The following is a 17,394-nucleotide window of genomic DNA, read 5'->3' as shown; positions in this document are numbered from 1 at the left end:
CTGAAAATATTGTACAAATTTGGGAATGACTAAAAGCTTCAAGAGACAGACAAAAGAGTTATGCGGACAAAAGATGGGAGCCCTTAGAATTTCAGGTTGGGGACCGAGTGCTATTGAAGGTCTCACCTTGGAAGGGGTTAATATGGTTCTGAAAATGTGGGAAACTAAACCCAAGGTATATCGGACCATTCGAGATCCTTGCAAGGATCGGTCTGGTAACATACAATCTTCGACTACCGCAGGAACTCAATAACGTACATCCTACCATTCACGTGTCAAACTTGAAGAAATGTTTGTTCGATGAGACCCTCTTCATCCCTCTAGACGAAATTGAAATCAACGAGAGTCTCCACTTTATAGAGGAACCAATTGAGGTCATCGATAGGGAAATTAAAAGAACAAAGCAAAGTCGCATACTTGCATACCCATTGTGAAGGTCCGCTGGAATGCAAAGCGAGGACCTGAATATAGTTGGGAACGCGAAGATCAGATGAAACAAAAAACCCGCATCTTTTTCCTAACCACAAATGTTAGCTTTATAATAAATTTCAGGACGAAATTCCCTCTATCGGAGGATGATGTGACAACTCGGCATTTCGAATCAATGTAATGACCTAAAAAGTCAAAATTTTGTAATCTCTTTTGATATAATGAAATTAGCATCGAAAATAAAATGTTCAAAAGTCTCTATTGGGTTGCCTAAAATGATAGTTATAATGTCAAGATTTTCAAAAATATAAAGAACACTAAAAACCGAGTTATAACGAATAAGTTATGACCAACCAAAGATTCACAACAAAAACCGTCAATACGGTTAAACATAAAACGATAAATTTCAATAAAATACTTATTAGCCTTAGGTATTTAAATAAAAGTCGTAGTTATCATTAAACCGTGAACATACATAAAAAGAACGCCCAAATCTAACCTTGTATGAGGAAGTTATAATTTTTCGAAGTTTGGGTATATAGCGGTAGACAGCTAAAAAAACTCGAAACAGAGATCGAGCGACTTTTGGCCGAAACAGCCTAAATGAGAATCGAAGGTCTCGACAATAGTATTTCAACGGTAAAAAGTCTGGCGAAAACAGATATCGGATGAAGAAGTTATGGACTTTTAATAGACTTTTCCTGCCCCGGCCTTTTAAAAATAAATAATAAAAATAATTTCAAAATTTGCCGACGGAGTCTAAACAAAAGTTGTAGAGTGTAGTCTCACCTACGCGTGGATATAAAGAACGTCCAAAACGGAGTTCATATGAGAAATATATGAATTTTAGAAGTTTATTAAATAATTAAAATATAAAATTTAATTTAAAACCCGGTATTATCCAAAGGAGGAGTCACCGGACTGATCCGAGTTACGCCCAACGTACCCTCGTACGCCCAGCGTACTCAGGTGCTAGGCCTCGGATCGTTCACGTCGCCCCTCTACGACCCGTCCCATCCGAAATCCAGCAGACGAGGATGCAGTCATGCATGACGTTCGGTACGCCCAGCGTAACCCGGAGGTACGCCCCGCGTACCGAGGGTTTCCGGGAATTAGTGCTCATTTTCTCTCCTTCTCTTGCGTTTTTACTCCGTTTTGCGTGCAAGAAATATCCCGAAGCCTCGGTCTTCACATCCAAGTTCCGAAGGAAGGTTTTACACTCCCGAGATTCCCGAGAATCCTGAGAAATCCGCTTTCTCCTGTCAAAGTTCTGCACAATTTTCGTCTCACTTTCTTCAACCTATCAAGCGAGTTCATACCCCTATATCTACGTTTTCAACTACTTTATAAATGTTTTTATATGCTTTCAAGGGGGGGGGGATACAAGTAGAACACACGGCTACTCTCGTGTGGAAAACAAAAAACTTTTACTACATTTATATAACAAATCACATGTGATTCTTAACTATCATATGAAAACGTTTGCATGCAACACCTATTCTATAACATATTGTCCTTTTAGAATATATACATGTTGTTATACGAATGTCAAACACTTCATTTATATTTTGAGTATAAATGTTCAATGACGTTATACTTTACATACAAAGTCTTCACTTTTGGAAAAAACTCTAATAGGTATAGTTTACTAGATATTCATGAGATTTTACGTACTATAAGTACTATATCAAAGAAATACCTTCATATATAAGAACAAACGAGCTTTTATATGTAAATCTATTTGATACAAAGTTTTGTGAGACGTTCAGCTTCACGTACTTTCGAGTATGTGGTTAAAGTCCTGTATTATATACCATAATCTCTTGTAGGGAGAGCGTGATACTTGTGTGTAGATCTATACGGGATTGACAATCCCGCACCTAAACTGTTAGCTACAGTTAGACCGGCAGGTCTGGGGTGACAAACGTCATAACATTCCAACGCCTGAAGAACATTGTTATAGGCAGTCTGGGTCAATAGCATGGTTCTAAAACTCACATGGAATATTAAAAACACGTTGATTTATGCAGATATCAAATGTCTTAGCAATTTTATACACACATAAAACTACTATTCTAGGCATAAAAAAACACTATTGCATTATAGTTTTGGAACTTTTAAACTATCATACACTTATGGAAAAATATTGGAATTTTAGAAACGACATACAAAACGGTTGGGTCTTAGTAGAAGACTACTTTTATACTAGTAGAAAATATGAGATTTTCTAGGAGTTTTCAAACACCTATAAACAAATTTATTCAAATTCATACAAACATTGACATCAAATACTTATGAACTCACCAGCTTAAATGTTGACCTACTCTTTCAAATCTACTTATATTTCTCAGGGATTCAGTAATACAGGTAAACCCCAGCTTTTGGAGAAGTGATGCTAATGCGTCAGTTTTAAACTCATTTTGTCATCATATTGTAATTTATTTATTTTTTGAAACGGGTATCTTATAACAATGTAACTCTTAAATTATATATATGATGGTTGTGTTTACTTTCTTTACTATGTATTCAATTGTTTCGATACTACATGAAGTCATCCGCCTCCAAACGATTCCGTCGTTCTGGTTTGGGGGTGTGACACCTAGCAAGCTCTTTGAGATGATTTTTGAACTTAGATGGTTCTAGGGAGTTAGATCATGAAATGATATGGGTTAAGAAGAGATTTTGATGAAATCTTAGAAGTTAAACCATAGATTCAAGTAAGAACATACCAAGAATGATGATCTTGATGAAAAATCTCTTGAAAATACCCACAGATCCTGAAAATTTAGAGGAGGAAGGAGGAGTTTTTTAGAGAGTGTTGAAGGTGTTTGAAAGGAAAAATGGAGGTGGTGTGGTGGGAGTTTCGGCCGAGGGTAATAAGAGGAGGTGGAGAGAAGATTGAAGTGATGTTTGCATGGAAAACCACCATGCAAACATGAGGTGTCACAAACACATAATTCCTCATTTTTACTCTTTTTTTGTCTAATAAACTCTTTGACCCGAGAATTTGGGCTAGGAGAAAGGAATTGAGATAATTTGGACCTTTTCTTGATTTGTTCGAGTTTATGAAGCCCAATAGTAAATTTTCGGCCCATTGGGCCCTTAGGGGTAAAAGATCCCTTTTAGGTCCACATGGCCCAAAATGTTAAATTTTTATGAGTGTAGATCAAATTAGATCCCAATGAGGGTTCCTAGGCCTAATATACTCAAGTTGAAGGTTTATTGGTCCATTAGGCCCAATAAGAGAATCCTAGTTCATATTAAACTTGAACTAGAATTTTCAGGGTTTTCAACACATAATTGACTATAAGAGATGTATTGTATAAGATTTTGAGCTTTACTGAAGAATGTTGATTAAGTTTGTTGTCATTGAATGAGAATAGGTTACACTATCAAATTAAGGTTACAAGTATCACAGTAGAGAATGTTTACATGAGACTAGAATTTCCTAGCCAAAAATGCTAGTTGTGACAAGTTACTCCCAAGAACCTCCCAAGAACATTCATATCTTCAAGAACAAACCTTCAAATCTTCATACTTTCACCAAGAACACCAAGAACATCTTCAAATATTCAAGCAACTGAGAACTCCCTGAACTAGGAACCCGTTTACGGCTGTAAACCCGTGTTCGGCCGTAAACCTGTGTTCGGCCGTAAACCCGTGTTCGACCGCAAAGCCCTTGGAACCGAAAACCCTCCCTTCTTTTCCAACACTCTTGGTAACTATTCCTAACACAAAAACAAGTGTTTGCTGACACTTTAACTAATGGTTTCACTAATTTAAATATCATTACGTGTTTAATTATTTTAGGATAACGTTATTCGCATGTACGCTAGCCCAAGGATTGTCACATTTGTTTCATTACCGCTACGCTATCCAAACATGAATACGCACTAGAGGTGAGTTCGTACCCCTAAATTTTCACTATTTTTAAATGTTCAGGGAGGGGGGATACAAGTAAAACACAGAGTAATTTTGTGATAACATACAAAAGATTTCAAACAATTTTAAAGTACATCAAGTCGTTTCAACTAATTTAAATTATTTTAAGAAGTGTTTTCAAACTACTTCAAACATTTTATACTTTTATTCCAAAGTACAGGGTTATATGCATATGTCTTATAAATATATAAATACAAACTTTATTTACACAACTCTTTCACCCTTTTGTAACATGTTGGACAAAAGGGTACCTTTCTTATCGTTTCATAGATTTATACAAACTGTTTAGCTACAAGAACTTTCAATACATACATAACAAACATTTAAACTATAATATGTATAGTTTATGGAATACTACTCTAGATCACTATTACAAGTACACACTACTAAAATAATTATTTAAGTATAATTATTTTATATTACTAAGTGCACTACTATGGGATAATCCAAACGATTACTAATACAAGAGAACATTATAACACTATATGTAAAACCAGTTAATACAAGGTTATGAGGCACTACATCGTGTACCCACCAGGGTACAGGTTCAAGTCCTATAAATTATAACCAGAGTCTCCCGGATGGAGAGTGTGAGATTTGTGTATAGATCTATACGGGACTGACAATCCCACATCCAAACTGCTAGTTATAGTTAGGCAAGCATGCTTGGGGGTGTGACAAATGTCATAAATACCGACGCCTGAAGAACGTCGTAGAGGCCACTAGGTCATATTAGTATGGTTATATGAAACTTACAATGGTATAAACAAGGTTTACAGGATTAAAACTACTTCAAAGATTTTATATTAATATTAAATCTCTCTACACTACTAGTACAATACATTTACGTATTGGGAAAAGGATTTCATACAAACTTTTTGATAATTAATCAAACTACAGTACACTATTTTACACTACATCTGGTGGGTTCCGAGCACTATTGTAGACATTGTGGATACTACAGACACTACTACAGTATAAACGCTACTATTGGCACTACTAAAATTCACTATTTTCTAGTACCATGTACACCGATATAATTTACAATCTAAGTACAAGTACAACTAGGATCACTAAATACAAGTTTAATTTACTACTTTTTAGTACAAAACATACTTTTCCATCAGTACGTTTAACCAGGGCATACATTCAAAAAGTTTAGCATACAAACATAACTGTAGTTCAACTCTTTTACATGTGTGAGTCAACAAAACTTTCATTTCTTTACATCAGAAGATATAGGATTTTTTGGAGGAAGAAACCAGGGTTTTCAAAGAACATACTTTCCAAATACAAATGCTTACGAACTCACCAACTTTAATGTTGACACTTTTCAAAACCACTTGTATTCTCAGGTCACTAGTAGACTGGTACACATATAGGATTTCCAGAAGGCGGATCATAGTAGCTTCAAGTCTTTATTTTGCTATTTACTTTTGCAGTCAATCATGTGTGATTCAAATTCAATGTAAACACTATATTATTAATACAATGGTTGTTGTTGCTTTGATTACTATTATACAATTGTTGTGATACTTGAACATGTCGTCCTCCATCCCTAAACGTTTCCACCGTTCCGATTTGGGGGTGTGACAACTCACAGAGTCATAAACCTTGGTCGACTCACCGAGTTTCCAGGTAACTCGTCGAGTTTAATCATGTCTAAAAGTCGGGAAAACCCCATCTGACTCGTCAAGTCGTCTCACTGACTCACCGAGTCCATGCAGAAACTATCCATAGGCAATCTTCTTCCGACTGGTCGACTTGACCATGCAACTCGTCGAGTCCCTTCAGTCCATTACTCATTTATATAATTTTAAGCCACCTCGAAGCTCCAAAATGTAGATCTAGCTTCCTAAGGCATAGATTCCACGTAAAGTTGCAAACTTTACGTGCATGCAAGGTGTTAAAGGCTTAAAATCCCAAATCCAAGCTTAAAATGAGGTTTAACTCAAAGTGGATGGCTTATACTTGCTAAAGCTGGAAAGTTTATAGCTATAGAGACCAAGATAAGTTTAGATCTGAAGTTGCAACTTCAAATCCTAGCCCATACCCAAAAATGATTCACATAAATGCTAGAAAATCCCTAATCTTAAACATGAAGAGATCTAGAAGGAGGAAAGTCAAGGTAACGACTTGTTACCTTCAAAATGATGCCAATAAGCAGAATAGTCAGATCCACCAACTCCTTTATGCTCCAATCCTCTTATACTTCAAGCCTTCTTCTTCCAAATCACCTTCCAAGCATGAAAATCACACAAAATGGAAAGCACACGCGGATTAGGGTTTCAGAGCTCAAAGGAACGATGAGGGGAGGCCAAGGGAGGCTAATGATCCTTCAAATAAGGTGCTAGACCCTAAAAATTAGGGTTTCATTCCAACTCGTTAAGTTGGTCACTTAAATGGCGCGACCGAAAACGTTCCTACTCGACGAGTCATGGCATCAACTCGTCGAGTAGGCCCTTCACAATGCAAATAAAGCTTTAAGGTTGGTACCTAAAAAATCGGGGCGTTACAGTAACATCACCAAGTTTTGGTTTGTCAAAATATGACTTTTGCTGTAGGTATCACCCTGGAAGGGTGTAATACGCTTTAGGAAGAGGGGCAAGTTGGGGCCCCAGTATATTGGGCCATTTCGAGTGATATACAAGGTTGACAAGGTAGCTTACAAATTGGATTTTCCTGAGGAACTTAGTCAGATTCAGAACACCTTCCATGTGTCTCATATTCGGAAGTGTGTGGCTGATGATTGAACGGTTGTTCCTATGGATGATATTTAGGTTGACGATTGCTTGAACCGTGTTGAGAGACCAATGGCGATTTTGGATCAGAAGACAAAGGACTTGCGCAACAAGTTGGTGTCTTTGGTCAAGGTTCAATAGCAACATCAAAAGGGTTTCGAATGGACGTGGGAACCCGAGTCAGAGATACGAGAGCATTACCCTGAGTTGTTCATAGAAGCAGACTTCGAAGATGAAGTCTAGTTCAAGTGGGAGAGAACTGTAACATCTTGATATTGACGTATTTTCATTTTAAACCCTAAGTACGAGAATTTATTTCATTTTAGACCTTGGATGTGAATTAACTGCAAAACTAGACCAAAATAGCATTTTCGTAATTTTGAGAGTTAGGTACGTATGTTGCACGTTCCCCTAGGAACGCTGGGCGTAATTGATGGGTTTTAGGTAAAACAAATAAACTAGAAAATAATTCCTAAGTTCACATGCAACCTACTTTGGATCTATGTTTCAACTATTGAACATATAACTTTGAATTGCAAAACAAGAACCCTAGAGGGGGAGGCTAATATCGAAATTAAAAAAACTAGGGTTATGAGTTACATACCTTTCAATTGTTATAGTAAACAATTGACAATTCCCTTGTTCTTGATCTTGATCTTCTTGGAAGCTTAGCACCACAAGTGTAATGCCTCTAATGGAATCACACCCAAACTAGCAAGAAGGAAAGTAGAAGAGAGAGGGGAGAGGGAGTATGCAAAATCTCGGCCTTAGGGTTTCTTCAAAAGAAAGAGTGACCAAAATGTGAACCAAGAGGCTCCTTATATAGTTGAGGGATCTAGGGTTTAGGGAAAACCCTAGTTATCCTTTGCATAGAGCCTAAGCAAACCCAAGGGCCTTATCCAAGCCCCTATGGATGAAATTATTAGGGTTTCCCCTTAAGATTTCATCCACCCTCTTCTAAGGGGGTTCTAGAGCCTTCCACTCAACTATTAGATAACTGCAAACTAGTCCCTGCATCTTATAATTAATTCTTTTAACCCCAAAATTAATTCTAATTAATTTCTGGTTAAATATTAATTAAACATAATGATTTATAATTAACATACTAATCTTTTAATATATTAATAAATTCATTTATATTAGTTTATTAATCTTAAAATAAATTAATATCTCTCCTTTCATAATTTCCTTGTCCGGTTGCTAGGTTTGAGGGCAACCCAAAAGGACTGTGCTGCTATCAATTCAAGTACAAACCGATTATAGTTATGGGATTAGACACCTAATCCAACAGTAATTGGCTAGATTGAAAACCCTAATTTTAGGGTTTAAACCCTATTTAAGCATCCTTAAGTCCCAAACCAGTCTTCTTTCATCATCCTCCAACCCACCTTCGTCCCCAAGCAAACCCTAATCCATTTTTAGAGCATTCTTGAGCATTTGGTGTGTGTGTGTGTGTTTTGGTAACCTTGAAGGAAAGAGGGTTCACTTTTGATGATGATACTAAGCACTCCTTTTTAGAACTACATCATACATTTCTTTTAGTCGGACCTTGATTGAAACCCACAATGTTTGAACTTGAGAATACATTTAAATGTATAAATATATAAATACTCAATTATCTATTACATTAGATTTCGAAAACCCCTTCTTGATTTTGGTTGACGTTTAGAAAAATGTTGTAACATCCATAAATTTTACGCCAAATTTAAACTTTTTCAATCATATATAAAACCAAACAACGTTTGTTTACAAAAATGTTTTCAAATCAATATCCATCAGAGTGTCCCCAAATCATAACATAAGGATGAGGAGCGGTACGGTCATGCCTTCGCCTTGCCATGATCTCCTGAAGTACCTGAAACAATAAACTGAAAATTGTAAGCCTGATGGCTTAGTGAGCTACCCCCAAAATACCAATACCACACTGACAATATCATATCAGTAATAATCAATCAATCAACAGGCATACTGGGCCATTGGCTTGACTGGACTGCCCTACCGGGCCTACAGTCTGTCTGGATCTATCCCGAGCCTTCGACAAGACTGGTCCGCCACGTGGGCCTACAGTCTCCCCGGACCGCTCATAGGGTATGTTGGCCTTCAAGACAAAGCAGGACCGCCTCAACCCAGCCAACAAGCAAATAACCATGTACACATAACTATCATATACTGGCATATACAAACATCAAACATATCTATCCCACTGATCATCAATCATAGAATTCTCCTGTAACTAGAGTACCGACCTAGCAGGTCACTAACATACCAATTCCTACGGATCATAAGAGCATAACATACTGTCTACCCTGATTATGATCTAACAGATCATAACCACATGTAGCATACCATAACAATAACAACTAAAGGGCCGACCTTAGTGCCGTACACCCTATTAATATAGTGAGGATAACTCACCTCGCAGATGTCAACTCAGAAGGTAAACTCCAACTCTCGGATCACTTGACACAGGCTCCACCACCTATTACCATAGTACAATATACTCGTAAGTGTTTGATAAGGTGTCTAAGTCCATAACTTATTTGGTATATACTTGACCCGACCCGGCATGGTCCATTTGGGTTGCACTTCACCCGAACTATTTATGGATAATTTTATGAGAGTTATACACATATATTTATTAATATATTATAAGTTATAATATATTAATATGAAGTTATGTTATTTAATTAGTCTTAGTCTTAAATTAATTATGAATTAATTTAGAGACTAAAAGGAAGACTAATTAGATTGTGGGCTATTGGTTTTATATGGTGTGGGCTAACACTCATTTGTTAATGGGATAGGCTTATATGGAAGTCCATGGATGATCCATGGAGCTTTTAACCCATGGATCCTTGGAAAAGGAAAGGTCATGGGTTATTAGGGTTTCACCTTAACCATGCACACTATATAAGCATGCTTATGTTGCATGAAATAGCCACCAGTGTATGTGTGTTTGTGTATGGCCGAAATTGTTAGTGTGTATACACTCTCTCAAAGTTTTCCAAGTGTTTGTGGTGATTTGTGATTTCCATTTGAGGTATTCACACTATTGGTGCTTGGCTCTCAAACTCCAAGGAATCAAACTCATCAAAAGGTATGTAATCTCATCTAATTCTTTTATGTTTAAAAGTACCCCATGCCATGTTAGATAGGTTATGAACCTTGGAAAATTATTATTTTGCATGTATTTAGACAAACATAGATCCAAGGTTTATTAGGGTTGCATGCACACTTAGGAAGTGTTAGATTGCTCAAAACCCAACAGTGGTATCAGAGCTTAGGCTTGCTTGTTTGATACTTGATGCAAAATAATGAAAAAGGTTGAAATTGTTGTTGTCTGGCTGATGGACTCGCCGAGTCCATGGGGGGACTCGCCTAGTTCAAGGCAAAATTCATCCTACTCGCCGAGTAGGTTCGTGCACTCGGCGAGTAGAAGGATCAGAATGCAGAATTTCGACTTTTGCTGCTGGAAATGGAGTAGAAACATTACCCTAAACTGTTTTGGTGTTTTAAAACTTGTTTTAGTTGGTGTAATGGTTGTTTTAATCCATTTACAATGGCATATATCAATATTTCATGCTTTGTATGTGTTCATATAATTCTTGAAACTTTGATAATCATGTTCATGTTCTTATGAATTTAGAAGATGATAGGAATTATTTGCTGAATTGTTTAGAATTAATTCTTGATCATTTATGTGTTTTAATGGATTTCATAATTTGTCCTCAAGTTATGGATATCCAAAGGTCACTTTTCTTTAACACACATTTAAAATACATAAGTTACATGAAAATGAAGAGTCTTCATTTTTATGAACCTTTAATTCATAAGTTATGAAATGAAAAGTTTTGGATAGTTACAAAACTTGCCCTCAAGTTTTGGAATTTGTAAAGTTTCACACACTTTAATAAACTTTAATTCCAACCCTTAGAGTTTTAATAGTTAAAATTCAACACTTATACTATTTATAACATTAATGGTTAATTATTATATATATGTATAAGAATAAGTCGTTCTACCATTAGTAGGCCTCATTCACAAAGCCGGTCTATAAGGGGGGTATAAGGTTGTTGCCTATAAAATGGCAGCTTAATGGGTGTCCACTCTCACCCACCGCTTCCTTGATCGGTGGAGGGTCGTTAGCCGAACAAGTAGGACAATGACTTTAAATCCTCATTAAAAGTATAATGATTATTATAAAGTAACTAAAATCTTTTTAATTCCCAATATTATTTACTTTAGGAAAATGTGAACATGGTGCTAGTCCATGGAATTCACACTTTGTACCTTACCAAGTCGTTGGTGGAGCGTGTGTGGTTAACCGACACACTAACTTGGACTAGTAAGGATCACGAAGGGTGACTTAATGTTTGTCATAGATCAATGGAGCGTGTGTGGTTAACCGACACATTGATTAGGTGATAGTATTAAGGGTACCAAGTGAATTAGCATGGTTATTCACACCTTGTTTTGTGATCCTCGGCATCCCAGTCACAAAACTTGAAGGACACAATCGAGATTGAAACATACCATTGAAAAGTTCAGTGAATCTCAAAATAATCTAGGAATTTCAAATCCAATTAAAACCTAATAATTCATTTTGTTTTTCATGGTGGAAATTGGTGAATCGTCATTCACCTACCTTTCAAATATATTATTACTTAGATTACGGCATCCCTCTTCTAAGTATAATATATTGTGATTGGATCCTAGCCTTAATATTACATTTGGGTGTCTTATTAAGGATTCTATATATCTAATCTAAACTTGCTTTCTTCTTTCAGATGTCTTCCAACACTAATGCTTCGGGCTCTAACCCAACTGGTTCTTTCTCTCTCATGAATCTTTGTGGGAGAGTCATCTTTGATGGTTCCAACTTCATGGACTGGATCAGGAACATCAGGATGGTTACTCGTTATGAGGACAAGGAATATGTCCTCGATAAGGAGTTAAAAGAGCTTGATGAGTCTACTGCTACTCCTGAGGAAATCGCTGAATTCAGGACACATGAGAGAGATGCTACTAAGGTGGCATGCATCATGTTGGCCACGATGACAGCCGAGCTCCAAAAGTCCTATGAAGACTTCTACCCTTTTGAGATGCACCAAGACCTGATGGAAAGGTACCATCAGAGTGCTCGTCAGGAGCGGTATGAAATAATCTCCTCCATAATAACAACCCGCATGAAGGACGGTGAATCCGTCACGGCCCACATGCAAAAGATGCAAAGGTATGTGGACCGTTTGCTGAAGCTAAATGCGAACTTCCCTGAGGAGTTGGCAATTGACATCATTTTGCACTCCTTACCTTCTTGTTATGACCATTTTCGTATGACATATCATATGAACAAGGAGGAAGTTACCCTTAGCAAACTTCAAGGACTCTTGAAGACCGCTGAAACCGGTCTTAAGGGCAAGGCGGTTGTTGCCTCTACTAGTCCTACTCCAACATCTACCCCTGTTTTGGCTATCGGGCAAGGCAAAGGGAAAAAGAGGAAGCACCCTTCGAAGGGTACCAAGGGAAAGTCTCTTGAAGGCTCCACATCAAAGACCAAGAGCGGTTCTGTCACTCCTTCTGCCATTCCCAAGGATGCTGATTGCTACTATTGCCTGGACAAGGGGCACTGGAAGCGAAACTGCCCTAAGTACTTGTAGGATCTAAAGGATGGGAAAGTGAAACCCACCCATGCAGGTATTTACACAATATTGTCTAATTACTCACCATATTCTAACTCTTGGGTGCTTGATACAGGATGTGGTATTCACATATGTTCTGATTTGCAGGGCCTAAGAAGAAGTGAGGATGTGGAGCACGGGAAGATAAACTTGATCATGGGGAATAGGAAGGCTTCACCTGCTTCCAAGATTGGAGTTTATACTTTGTTGCTGAATAATGGGTTAAAATTAGATTTGAATAAATGTGTGTACTCGTCTGAAATGGCGAGGAATATTATTTCCTTTCATGCTTTGTACAAACAAGGTTTTACCTTTTTGTTTGATAATGAATGTGGTGGTATTAATGCTTTCTTTAATAATGTGTTTTATTTTAAAGCATTACCTTGTGATGGTGTGTATGAAACTGTGTCGATTGTAGACAACTTAGGAAATAATGTGTTGTATATTGATTCTTCTACTAGCCTAGATAAAGCATCATTGTGGCATTATCGTCTTAGATATGTAAACAAGAAACGCATAGGCCAACTCCAAAAGAGTGGAGTCTTGGAGTCATTCGACCTTAAATCGGATGATAGTTGTGAATCTTGTCTACTTGGAAAGATGACAAAATCACCCTTCACTGGAACTTGTGAAAGGGGTGAGGGTTTGTTGGACCTAATACACACTGATGTATGTGGGCCATTCAAAACAGCCACAAGGGATGCTAATCGGTATTATGTGACTTTTATTGATGATTTTAGTAGATATGGGTATGTCTACTTAATCAAACATAAGTCAGAAACCTTTGAAAGGTTTAAGGAATTCAAACAGGAAGTAGAAAATCAATTGGGCAGGAACATTAAGATGCTTCGATCCGATCGAGGTGGTGAGTATCTTAGTACCGAGTTCCTTGACTATCTTAAGGAGTGTGGGATTGTCTCACAATTGACTCCTCCCAGGACACCACAGCTAAATGGTGTAGCTGAGAGGCGTAATCGAACCTTGTTAGACATGGTTCGCTCTATGATGAGTCGAGCTTCGCTACCAATCTCTTTTTGGGGGGTATGCCTTAGAGACTGCCGCCCATATCCTTAATCTAGTCTCTACAAAGAAGGTTGCCAAAACACCTCATGAGATGTGGACTTGGAAGGTTCCCAATTTAGGCCACATCAAGATTTGGGGTTGCGAAGCTTTCGTGAGGCGTGAGACTCATGATAAGCTTGAACCCCTAAGTGAAAGGTGTATTTTCATTAGCTACCTAGAGAAATCCTTCGGTTACCTCTTCTACAGACCCAGTGAGAATGTGGTCTTTGTAGCAAGAAGAGGGGTCTTTCGTGAGAGAGAATTTATAAGCCAAGGAGACAGTGGGAGGCAAATTGATCTTGAAGAAATTCAAGAATCAATTGGTGAAGGAACCTCAGACACTAGCAATCAACCTGAGGAGGAAACTCCTATTGAGCCAGCTGACGAGTCTGTACCTCCGAGGCATTCCACACGGGTTAGGAACACACCTGCGTTTTATTATGGCTTTCATATTACTACGGAAGGTGATACGTTTATCAGCGATAGTACACTGGTAAATTTGGATGAACCTAGCAGTGTTAAGGAAGCCATGGCAGGCCCGGAGTCTACTAAATGGAAGGAGGCTATGGACAGCGAGATACAGTCCATGTATGACAATCAAGTTTGGAACTTGGTTGACAATTTACCACGCCGTAAAACAGTCGGGTGCAAATGGATCTTCAAGAAAAAGACCGACATGGAAGGAAAAGTGCATACTTATAAGGCTCGACTGGTTGCGAAGGGTTTTACTCAGACTCAAGGTATTGATTATGATGAAACCTTCTCACCGGTAGCAAAGATTAAGTCTATTAGGGTTATGCTACCCATTGCTGCATTTTATGATTATGAAATATGGCAAATGGATGTCAAAACCGCTTTTCTTAATGGAAAGTTGGCTGAGGATGTGTACATGAATCAGCCAGAGGGTTTTGTCAGTGCAGAGTACCCTAATAGAGCATGCAAGCTTGAGAAATCCATTTATGGATTAAAACAAGCATCTCGTAGCTGGAATCTTTGTTTCGATGAGAAGGTCAAAGAGTTTGGCTTCTCGAGAAGTGAAGATGAGTCTTGCGTGTATGTCAGAGCTAGTGGGAGTATAGTTAGCTTCTTGGTACTGTATGTAGATGACATACTACTTATAGGGGAAGTTGCCTATATCCTAGGGATAAGGATATTAAGAGAAAGGAGTAAAAGACTAATTGGACTTAGTCAGAGTACCTACTTGGATAAGGTGTTGAAAAGGTTCAACATGCATAATTCCAAGAAAGGAGATTTACCGATCCAAAGCAATGCCAAACTGAGTAAGACTCAGAGTCCGAGTACAGAGGCAAAGATAGCAGAGATTAGCCAATTACCGTATGCTTTCGCTGTTGGCTCGATCATGTATGCTATGACTTGTACCCGCCCTGATGTGGCCTTTGCTTTGAGCATGGTCAGCAGGTATCAGGGGAACCCTGACAAGGCTCATTGGACCGCGGTAAAGAACATTCTCAAGTACCTGCGGAGGACTAAGGATTGGATCCTTACCCTTGGTGGGAGTGATGACTTGAGAGTATCAGGGTATAGTGATGCTAGTTTTCAGACTGATAGGGATAACTTTCGCTCTCAGTCGGGCTGGGTCTTTACCTTAAATGGAGGGGCAATCTCTTGGAAGAGTTCCAAGCAGGAGACGGTGGCTGATTCGACTTGTGAATCAGAGTATATAGCAGCGAGTGAAGCAGCGAAGGAGGCAATATGGCTGAAGAACTTAATCGGAGATCTTGGAGTTGTGCTAGCTATTAATGAGCCTATGGAGATTTCCTGTGACAGCAATAGTGCGGTTGCCTTAGCCAAGGAACCAAGAGATCATGGCAGATCCCGACACATTGACAGAAAATATCACTTCATAAGACACAAGATTGAAGAAGGACTCCTCGTGGCAAAGAGGGTATCGTCAGATGAGAATCCTGCAGATCCCCTTACGAAGGGACTGATGAGGGTTAAGCATTTGCAGCATGCGAGACGCATCAGGTTGAGGGATGATATTAGTTTTACAGATTAGATAGCCTTTTCTGAAACTTGTAAAATGTAATCGACGTTTGATGATGAATAAAATTTTGTGATTTATTTATGAGTAAAGTGTTACTATCATTGTCAATTATTTACTATTGTTTCAGTTTTGCATGTTTTGACTTCCAGGATAATTAATTTATTCAAACCTCCACAATTGGTCATACGTCGGAAGTAGGTATGAATCAAGATTGTCATGAATTGGGTTTGTAGATGGCTAAAGGTGTTTAGATATGGCAATGGTTGCTACAACGTTCATGAGTACTTATAAGTTATGAGTATTGGAATAAACCCACGCTCACTTGTATCACTTCATGGAATTTATCTTGAGTGATCGTGAGACGATAATATCATATAAGTCTTCAAACTTAGAGATATGAGTTGTTACCTATGAGTTGGTTGTGCATTGATTGCACGTAAACGCATCAGTAACTTGATGTTATAAAACGTGCCTTTGTGTACAATTCAACGAGTAGTAGAACAAGCATATGAGTCGAAGTTTATCTGTTCCTTCTAGAAATAGAAGCGATATCTGGGCCTCTCGATGATTTTGTGTTGACCCATGTACCGGGCCCGTTCAGAACTAAATTGATGTGTTCAGTTAAGTTCTTTGTCAAACAAATCGGAAATCGAGAAACAATTGCCAGACAATAAGCAAGACATAGTTCCATGTGTTTGTCCGGCTGATATCATGAGAACAGAGGATTATATGATCAGTTGCCTTAAAATGGCGCTTCATAGTTCAACAAAGTTTTCGAGAGCTACGATTGCTGGTTGGTTCCTGAAGTAATATAGGCAAATACAGTTATTAGACTTATCCAAGTGGGAGTTTGTTGGATAAGGTGTCTAAGTCCATAACTTATTTGGTATATACTTGACTCGACCCGGCATGGTCCATTTGGGTTGCACTTCACCCGAACTATTTATGGATAATTTTATGAGAGTTATACACATATGTTTATTAATATATTACAAGTTATAATATATTAATATGAAGTTATGTTATTTAATTAGTCTTAGTCTTAAATTAATTATGAATTAATTTAGAGACTAAAAGGAAGACTAATTAGATTGTGGGCTATTGGTTTTATATGGTGTGGGCTAACACTCATTTGTTAATGGGCTAGGCTTATATGGAAGTCCATGGATGATCCATGGAGCTTTTAACCCATGGATCCTTGGAAAAGGAAAGGTCATGGGTTATTAGGGTTTCACCTTAACCATGCACACTATATAAGCATGCTTATGTTGCATGAAATAGCCACTAGTGTATGTGTGTTTGTGTGTGGCCGAAATTGTTAGTGTGTATACACTCTCTCAAAGTTTTCCAAGTGTTTGTGGTGATTTGTTATTTCCATTTGAGGCATTCACACTATTGGTGCTTGGCTCTCAAACTCCAAGGAATCAAACTCATCAAAAGGTATGTAATCTCATCTAATTCTTTTATGTTTAAAAGTACCACATGCCATGTTAGATAGGTTATGAACCTTGGAAAATTATTATTTTGCATGTAT

Source organism: Lactuca saligna, chromosome 7 (assembly GCF_052625555.1).
Source record: "Lactuca saligna cultivar CGN05327 chromosome 7, ASM5262555v1, whole genome shotgun sequence".
In the NCBI taxonomy this organism is placed as follows: domain Eukaryota; kingdom Viridiplantae; phylum Streptophyta; class Magnoliopsida; order Asterales; family Asteraceae; genus Lactuca; species Lactuca saligna.
The sequence above is the reverse complement of the archived record's forward strand: the minus strand, read 5'-3'. Positions refer to the sequence as shown.